Here is a 9,562-nt window from a genome sequence, read left to right as displayed (position 1 = left end):
TTGACGGGATGAGCACTGGGTGTTATTCTGTATGTTGGTAAATTGAACACCAATAAAAAATTAATTTATTAAAAAATAAATAAATAAATTCCTTCCACAGGAATTATAGGTCAGGGTCTGATCTGCAATGGCTAGCAAAGAAGACACAGGGACTAACAGAGGAAATCAGTCTTTATTGAGTCCTTGTAGATCTTAGCCCCATAAGAGAGACAGAAATCTGAGTCCTGCAGGATGATAGTAGGGGTGGAGAAAAGGTGAGCAATAGTTTGGACTGAGGTTGTTCATACCCTACATACCTCATATCATAATGGCTCTTGGAACTACAATTAGGTTGGTAGCATCATGGGACCTAGATGGGAGTAGCTAAGGAAGCAGAAACCAGAGGAGTAAATTCAGTTCTGATAATACTTGTATAAATTCAGTTCTCACAGGCTTGCCAAGGGCTGGGAAAGGGCCAGCATAGAGAAGACCACTGCCTTGCTTTGTTCTCTGGGACCAGGAAAGCTCTCTTGTTTGCAGGCTTAATTATAGGTACTTTTTTGGGGGCATTCTGAGGGCTTGGGCCTTCCAGAAATAGGCTTCACAGAGTCAGAGAAAGTTTACAACTTCAATGAACATCAAAACAGGGAGATCTCTTATCTCATTCAGAGGCTACCAAGTGTAAATTCTGCTCTGGAGAGAACATTCCTGGGCCCAACCCATAGTGACCCTGACATTCACATGGACTGACAGTTTCCTTTTCTTCCAGCCTCTGAGAAAAGATTGCGCACCTTTACTTTGCAGTCTAGTGGCTTCATAAAACCCATTAAATCTAAATTTAACATACTCTTTCAGAAAGTTCAGCTGTGTTTACTTAGGTTCCCAGAATTCCAGGCCACTGGGGGCAAACTTTGAGAATCACAGGTGCAAGGGACTTTTAAATCGACTTGGCCTCAATGTCTGCTTTAGGAGAATTTTCTCTGTCTGGTGGAAGCCACAGTGCATTAGCCACAGAGGAATCCACCATTTCCTGGCTCTGAGTACTTGGGCAAATGACATAAGCATTCTGTGCCTCAGTTTTCTCATCTATAAAATGGAGCTATTACCACTACTTACCTCATAAAAATATCAGGAAAAATTCAATAAACCCGTTCAAAAGCACATAGAGACACATTTGGCATATGGTATATTCTATTTAAGTGTTAGTACTCCTGGTTAAGTACAGGGAGTACATATCTCATCTTGGGCCTTTGGAGGAAGCTGCTTCCTCCCATCCTAGATAGAATGAGACTAGTTAAGGAATTGGTCACCAGCATCAAGGTGCCATCTAGGAATACCATCAGTCTGCAAAGAGTCCCCCATTGCACTCCAGCTACCACTGCCCAATTGTGTTTGAGTGAATTTGAGAGATGGGAGAAGTTGAACAGCATCAGAGTTTCAAACTTCTCATGTAAGTGGGTGGCAAATGGTAGTTTTTTCTTCCCCAGGATAAAGATCTTGACAAGCATGTGTCTTTACACTGAAAGGCAGGGCTTCTGTTAGGTAGCTGCTTCATCAATATTAAAGAAAGTTATGACTCCCAAGAGTATTTCATGTCCTAATCTGAAGAGCTGTAATTATATGGAAAAGAGATGTTAAAATGTGATTAAGGTTACTACTGATTTTAAAATAGGGAGACTATGCTGGATTATCTGTGTGGGCCCAATGAAATCACTCCAATAAAAGAGTAAGCACTTTACAGCAGAGGGAAAAGAGGAAGTCAGAGAGATGAAAAAGGGGAAGCAGAGGATTTGACATTAGCTTGAATATGGAGTGGGGCACATGTCAAAAAAACCTGATGACCTTAGTCATACAACAACAAGGAACTGAATTCTGACAATAACCAGTGAGCTTGGAAGAAGATTCTGAGCCCTGAATGACAACCACAACCCCATTTGATATTTTGATTTTAGTTCAGTGAGACCCTAAGAAGAGAATCCAGCCACATTATGCTGAATGTGTGACCTAAAGAAACTGTGAGAGAATAAATGGATGATGTTTTAAGCTGCTAAATTTGTCATAGCAGTAACAGAAAGCTAACACAATGCTCTGGGTCTCAATTTGTATGTCTGTGAAATGGGGGCAAGATGCCTTGTCTTGCTTACCTTTTGGGCTGTTATGAAGACAAAATGATGGATCCAAGAGGGCTCTGAAGTTTCAAGTTATAAAACTGTTATGATATTCTCCAACAGGGAAAAAAGTCCATCTGTTTTGAAGCAATTGGATTGAAGCAATTTAAAGCTTAGAGCTGGGGGATCCCTGGGTGGCGCAGCGGTTTGGCGCCTGCCTTTGGCCCAGGGCGTGATCCTGGAGACCCGGGATCGAATCCCACATCAGGCTCCCGGTGCATGGAGCCTGCTTCTCCCTCTGCCTGTGTCTCTGCCTCTCTCTCTCTCTCTCTCTCTCTCTCTCTCTCTCTCTCTCTCTGTGTGTGTGTGTGACTATCATAAATAAAAAAAAAAGAAAAAAAAGAAAAAAGCTTAGAGCTGACATTTCCCAGAAGTGCTAAGGGTTTGGAGGGTTGCTTCTCCTCTCTTAGAGAAGCTGCATAGTATAGATGCAATCAGAAAACCTAGGTCCAGCTTTATTTTATTTTCTACTTGCATATCCTTAGTCATGTGTCACCTCTCTGAGCCTCAATAAAATGAGGGTAACCATCTCTGGTCTGCCTAGATGATATGGTTGTGTGAGGCTTGACTAAAGCAATGACTGTAAACATGTAATGGGGACAAAGTACCGAGATGGGAGGTCTATTAATCCTCTCCAGTGTGTACTCTGCTGCTGGCAGCAGATATGATTGGGTAAACTAGTCACCCAAAGAAAGTAGCATTGAACTCTTAACACCTGTTTTCTGCCATTATCTCTGGTATGTGGTCTTAGACAAGTCCCTTCTCCTCTCTGGGTTTTTTTCCATTTTAAGGGGTTATAGTATAGTCAGCTAAAAGGCATCAGAATACCCTGGAGAGATGAATGGCAAACGGGGGATAAGTAGTTCTCTTCTTTTTATATGCCCCTCCTACCCCCAATAGACTATCACCTAAAAGCTCAAGTCATAGCAGTTTATTAAATCATGCAAAGTAAGTCCTATTTAGGATATAGGAATTGAATCCCAAGTTATGTGGTTTCAAGCAACTGATTCTCAAATTTAAAATTTTCCTAGCCAATTTCAAGCGGATTAACAAGAATCATGCCCCTCCTAGTTCCTTGCGGTTCCCATTAATATTGCTTTGTCGTGACTGTGAGATTTCCTCCCAGAATCCCCCTTATGCAAACTGAAGATCCTAAACTAGGGCCAGAGAAAACCTTGTGGATTTATCTACGTTTTAGTTAAATGTAATCTGTAACAAAACCCATAGCTGAGAATAACAGAATGTCAAAATCTAAATGGAATTTTGAGACTATCCTGTTTAAAAACAATTTGAGGCCTAGAGAGAGGGATGTACTTGGTAAGCATTAAAGAAAATCTGTGACAGAGGCAAATCTGGACCCCTAGGGCTTCTGAAAGGAGTTCTTTCCACTGCTGCATGTTGCCTTTCCACTGTCTTTAGTGGTCAGAGATTTGAAAATCTTTCCTTGGGTGGGTTTCACCATTTTTTGAAGTGGAGAAACTTCATTTATATGTCATCAAAGTACAAGGCCATTTACAAAGCACTGTAAGAAGGGGGCAGCTATGGACACCATCTTTATAAACATTCTCAACATAACCAAATTGGCTTTTTCCAGCACTTTGGGTCTTTGCCTCACCAAAAGGTCTTCTTCCTCAACCTGCTTTTTTGTCTCAAATGCCTTGTATCAGTGCTTCTCAATCTTTAATGTGCATAGAAATATAGAAATCTTATTAAAATAAAGGTTCTGGGGGCACCAGGGTGGTTCAGTGGTTGAACATCTGCCTTCAGCTCAGGTCCTGGGGTCCTGGGATCGAGTCCTGCATCAGGCTCCCTGCAGGGAACATGCTTCTCCCTCTGCCTATGTCTCTGCCTCACTCTGTGTGTCTCTCATGAATGAATAAATAAAATCTTATAAAATAAAATAAAATAAAATAAAATAAAATAAAATAAAAAGTTCTGATTACAAATGTCTGTGGTGGTGCTCAAGAATCTGCTTCTAACAAGCTCCCAGGTAATGATGATACTGAGGGGGATGGACCACATTTGTAGTAGTAAGACTTGTAGATATTGTTTCCATCGGTCTCATTTCCAAGTGTCTTCTCTATGTACCATCAGGATTCCTTTACTACTAAGGGGTAGTATGAAGTATTAGAAACAGTAAGGCCTCTGTAGCTCCCAGTCCCAGATTTTTATCAATCCTTCACTGTATGATCTTGAGCAAAGCTGTTTCTCATTTCCCTGAAACTTAACTTTCTAAATCTGTAAAATGGGGCTCTTACCAATCATGCAGTGATGTTGTGAGGCCTGAGAGAATGACAAGGGTTTATGCAAAGTAGACTATAGATTGAGAATCCTGGTTATAAAAAGATTCTGTGCTTGAGTTTCCTTAGAATTGAAAAATATGACATGAGCAGTGCATGGCAGCTGCATCATCATGTCTAATATGCTCAAAGATTGTTTCCATGAAAAAAAAACTGCAGCTGTATATATGCAACTGATGAATCACTAAATTCTACCCTGGAAACTTATAATACACTATATATTAACTAACTTGAATTTATTTTATTTTTTTTAAATTTTCATTTATGATAGTCACACACAGAGAGAGAGGGGCAGAGACATAGGCAGAGGGAGAAGCAGGCCCCATGCACCGGGAGCCCGACGTGGGATTCGATCCCGGGTCTCCAGGATCGCGCCCTGGGCCAAAGGCAGGCGCCAAACCACTGCGCCACCCAGGGATCCCCTAATTTGAATTTAAATATAACTTTAAAAAAGTGCAGATGGAGGCCATCAATACTGGACAGTCTGCATATTTTATTGAAAGTCACACAAATGGGCCCCAGGATATCTTTGTCTGATGTCACATATGTATTTCACATAGGCAGTCTTTCTAGCATCTGTTAATGTCCTTGGTATCAAGTGCTTCATTTCCCTATGAAAATGAAGGCTTTTCTTCATCAAAAACATCCCTTCAAGGTATCTTGTTTGCTTCTCTCTATCTTGTTTGTATCTTTTAAATGTTCCTGAAGGGTTTTGGGCTTGCAGTGTGTCAAGGCCATTTGCTTGCAGCTACATTAAAACTAGTATCATTGATCTACATTCTTTTGAAAGCATTTTTTTTTTCTGGTAACAGAGATACACTTTCCTCTACTACTTTATTCCAATTATTACATAATCAGGGAACATCTAGAAAAGGGATGGATACTTCCCTTTGAAAACCAGTTATTTTAGAAATACTAAAGTATTTCTATGTGGTGCTGTTTTGTTACTGAAGTTGGATGCTGAGTTTTATACTCCCACCCTGTGGCTAGACAACCTCTCCACCTTTTTTAAAGCAAAAACCTCAATAATATTTCTTATTCTAAATCATCTCTAACTTTTGTTATCACCACAGAAAACCTTGTAAGGATTTGACCCCAAGCATTAAGTACCAAAGAGGTACCAATACCTTTGTTCCCTTCTCAAACGGTATGTGTGGACGCCTTCAGTTTCTTGGACTGAAAATACACATACTACAACCTTGGTAATATACTAAAATACACATACTACATAGACACATATGAGGATCTTTTTTTCTTTGAAAAATAGCTAAGCCAAAGACCTAGTAACTGCTAACTAAAAAAATAAACTCTTCATTTCACAAGGTGAAACTGAAGGATTATTTTTAAAACATTACCAAATGGGTATATAGGTGAGGAGAAAGCCTAACTCAGAAATTTCTTCCAGTCCAGTTTTTGTTCCTCTCTAAACTAGACCTGCAACCTCTACTTCCCTTCAAATGTTTGCTTTTTTAATATTTTATTAGAAAAAGTCAGAGTCATCCAGTTCCAGTAATGTACCCTCTGTGTGACTAAGGGAAAACATGGGGTAGAGTCAGAGAGGCCTAGATTCTAATCACAGTCCTGTTATTTACTTTATGTATGACCTTGAGCCAGTTACTTTAGCCTCCTGGGCCATAGTTCTTTTATCTGTAAAATGAGGGAATAGCATCTACCTGCATGATTGATGTAAGGACAAAGATTATGTATATGAAGCACTTAGAACTTAATACGTGCTTAGTAAGTGTTACCACTGTCAGTTCAAGGTTTACAATTCATCCATTGCCAGTTTCTCTAACCTGCTGGTCAAGGTAATTTCCTATAGTTGCACTCTTCAATAGTTCACCTATAGTTCACCTCATTCTCATAGCCTCTTCTGAATGACTATTCCATCCATCAAGCCTGGGCCAAGTCAGTCTCATTCCATGACAATGTGCCTCACCATAGAAGCTTCTGCTCTTTAAATTAGAGTGCAAAGTAGTGGAGGGAGGGCACTAAATTTCATTTTGGGACATTCTTTGGGTATACCCCAGGGCAGTGGCAGAGCTATCCAGCTACTGCTTCCCAGTCTCAGCCAGTTAGGTGGTCCCAACTTTCTAGGCCAGGCTTTTGATCTATGGCCTGGAAAACACATAGCAATCTCATGGTCACATTTCTGGGACACCTATTTAACTGGGACTGCAGTGGCTTTCTCTAGTTCTCAATAATCTTTCAATATTTGTAGTGGTGATTGTGGTACCCTCCCCACCACCACCAAGAAAACAGGAGTGAAATGATGTTTCTACCATCTTCAAATGTACTGAAGTCCCATTGGCCACTGCTTCTGTGGCCAAAATCTACACATCCACTTGCTTTAGTTAGTTATCTAATGGGGCAGAGCAAGCAGAGAGGCCACAGCCCTAAGAACAGGGCTCAAGAAACACTTTCTGGGTGAGGCTGGCAGTCTCACAGAAATTTCCTTTTAGGGGTGGTGGTCGAGTAGAATGGTGGTCACTTGGCTCTCTTGCTCCTGGTTCTGATTAACTTGGCCTTTGATACTGGGTAGAACTGAGAGAGTTCTATGTTGCCACCTGGGCATGCCTTTATTGGAAATAGCATCAAGTTTCCACTCAATTACTTCCATAAAGGCTCTCAGTGTGTTTAGCCTACATGATACTAATTCACCAATGAATCATGTTGAGTTGTCTTGAGAGTGGCTATCACCCTTCACTAATACTGTTTCAAAAGCATCTCAGAGTTGGTTTGGGCATATCTGCATTGTCTCTCCCTTCCCCTTCCTCCATCTCCCTCTCCTTTCTTTTCGCATGTCTATGCTGCTCTGTCAGGTCCATAGTCAGGGTCTTGCTAGAAGGATCCAAGTAGGAAAGTTCTTTTTCTTATACATGGCTACACTATAATGACACAGACCCTAAAGACAGGTTATGGCCCAAGTACCTGCATGGAAACACAAGCAGTGACACTTTCTCCAGCAGCTTCCCACCAACAAATAAGAATCAGAAATACCTACTTAGATTTCTGAATAACTATACCAGTTGTGCTTTAGACTGAGATTGCAAATGGAACACCAGCTTATATCTGAAAATTTTCCACTTGATGACAAATGTGGAGCTCAAAAATAAGGGTAAAAGCCAAACATTCAAAATGATGACCACTAAAGCCATCAATCATAAGGCCCCTTGTTAGATAAGTGTTATATAATGGAAAGAAACTTGTATAAGAGCCCAGGGACCTAGGAACTTTTTGAGACATGGCTGATACCTTGCTCTGCCTCAGTTTATCCAATAATAAACTAGGAAGTTAGGCTAAGTAAGTTTGGAAGGCCCTTCCAATCAAATACTTTATCGGTTCTAAAGAGTCTTTTATCTTAAGTGCTGTGGTTCTTAACCTTTATTGGGTAACAGGCCCATTTGAAATTCAGTTGAATGTTATGGACCATCTCCCCAGAAAAGGCACAGTGTCATGGAATTCTGCATACCATTTCAGAAGCTTCATGGAGTCTCTGAATCCACAGACACTGGGTTAAGAGTTGCTTCTCAAAGAATTTAAAAGAGTTTATCTCCAGAAGGCAAACATGGCACTGTTGGTGCCAGGTGTCTGGCCTCAATCCATCTTAACAATTTCCCCAGTATTTGACCCAAAAATGGAACTTCTACAGGACAAATGCAGTCTGCCTTTTTTAAAGAACTGTTTTCAGCTTTTGTTTCTATCTTGATTGCTTAGAAATGAAGCTGTCAGGAAACAAAATAGAAGGAAAAATAATTCAAACAGACCTAGGCTTCAACATGCAAAATATTCTTTGCAGATTTGTCATACATGGTTGTATGCAAAAATAAAAAGGCCGCTTTCCTGAGTTCACATGAAGAAGTTGTGGTTGGCATCACCCATGATGTCTGGCCCAATAGGAGCAGACAGGTTCTTGGCAATATACTGCAGTGCCAGAGCTCCAACCTGGTACCAGAGTCATTATCCTCAGTAAGAGACATGTTAAGATTCTCCAATGTTTGGCAAACATTCCTTCTCTTCTACTTCCAAGGCAAGCAATGGTCCCAACTCAAGTAGCTTTTACTTCAGGGTAAGATCTCTGATATCAGTCTTTAGTCTCAAATCTTTGAGTTTGATGGTCTTTTGAGGAGACAGGAAATTCAGAGTACAGTTGAAAACTAAGCTCCTTTCTTCAACTCAGGTCAGTAGATAGCTTGGTTTCTGCAATCTGGCTTGAGGAAGTTCAGACATTCACAATCATATAGGAGCTCAAGATAGACCTTCTGAGGAAATGAAGACAGAATACATAAGAGAAATAAACCTGTGTCTAAGACATGTGCCCCTTATTTTATAGCATCCTAGAGCCTGAAGGTGCAGGGCCAGGAAGGAGCTGCTCTCTTCAGCACAAAATGTCTCAGCACAGAAGAGTTTGAAGACCCTTCCAGAACCTGTGAAGGGTCCCCTGAGGCCAAGGATTTTAAAACCTGAAAAGAAAAGAAGAGAGTAGGTAATTAGCTAGAACTAGTCAAGTACTTAACAGCCACTGAGCAGTAAGGCCTTTCTTGGTAGGTAGCTAATCATATAATTGGTAGCTAATCTTCTGAGTAATAGAGGCTAGCTAGGAAAAGGCCCTTACAACAACTCAGATCCCATGAAACAGGCCTAAGATTGTGCTATAATCAGGGCTAGAAACTGTGCATTTTACCTCAACTCTAAGCCCCCAAAAGGCCTATGGAACTCTGAGGACTGGCAGTGATAAGAAGAAAAGGAAGGCTAGGGAACAAATGGAAAGCTCTTCTTCAGATACCAATCTCATTTACATTTATATTGGTCCATGTCATGCCAGCAATCTGATAGCCAAACAATTAGAACTCCTAGGTAGAGAAAAAAAAATTCCAGGATCTCTGTGGCTTCTGTGACCTTAGCAAGTTAACATCTCCTCTGAACCTCAGTTCCTTTATATGCTAAGTTAAAATACATATTATCCTCCTTATTCTGGCATTTGAAATGGAACAAATGAAATAACAGAAGTGAAAGTACTTTGCATTAAACAAATGTAAAGGACTAAGAATAAAGGTTCAGGGGTAAGACTTGAATAGTGATTTGGTCTGCAGGTGTGAAGTCCCTACATGATAC

General features: G+C 40.6%; 1 protein-coding gene across 3 annotated transcripts in view; it reads right to left on the bottom strand.

The window, feature by feature from the left end:
* Positions 1–4,930: 4,930 nt before the first annotated feature.
* Positions 4,931–9,562, bottom strand: part of OPHN1 (oligophrenin 1) — a 512,189-nt gene continuing 507,557 nt past the window's right edge. For all 3 annotated transcript variants that reach the window (XM_055337756.1, XM_055337758.1, XM_055337757.1), the window contains one exon: positions 4,931–8,910. The gene's annotated coding sequence lies outside the window, so the exon portion shown is untranslated. The remainder of the gene's footprint in view (positions 8,911–9,562) is intronic.

The sequence above is a fragment of the Nyctereutes procyonoides genome, unplaced genomic scaffold (genome assembly GCF_905146905.1).
Source record: "Nyctereutes procyonoides isolate TBG_1078 unplaced genomic scaffold, NYPRO_anot_genome, whole genome shotgun sequence".
In the NCBI taxonomy this organism is placed as follows: Eukaryota; Metazoa; Chordata; class Mammalia; order Carnivora; family Canidae; genus Nyctereutes; species Nyctereutes procyonoides.
This window is presented reverse-complemented; position numbering and strand designations above follow the sequence as displayed.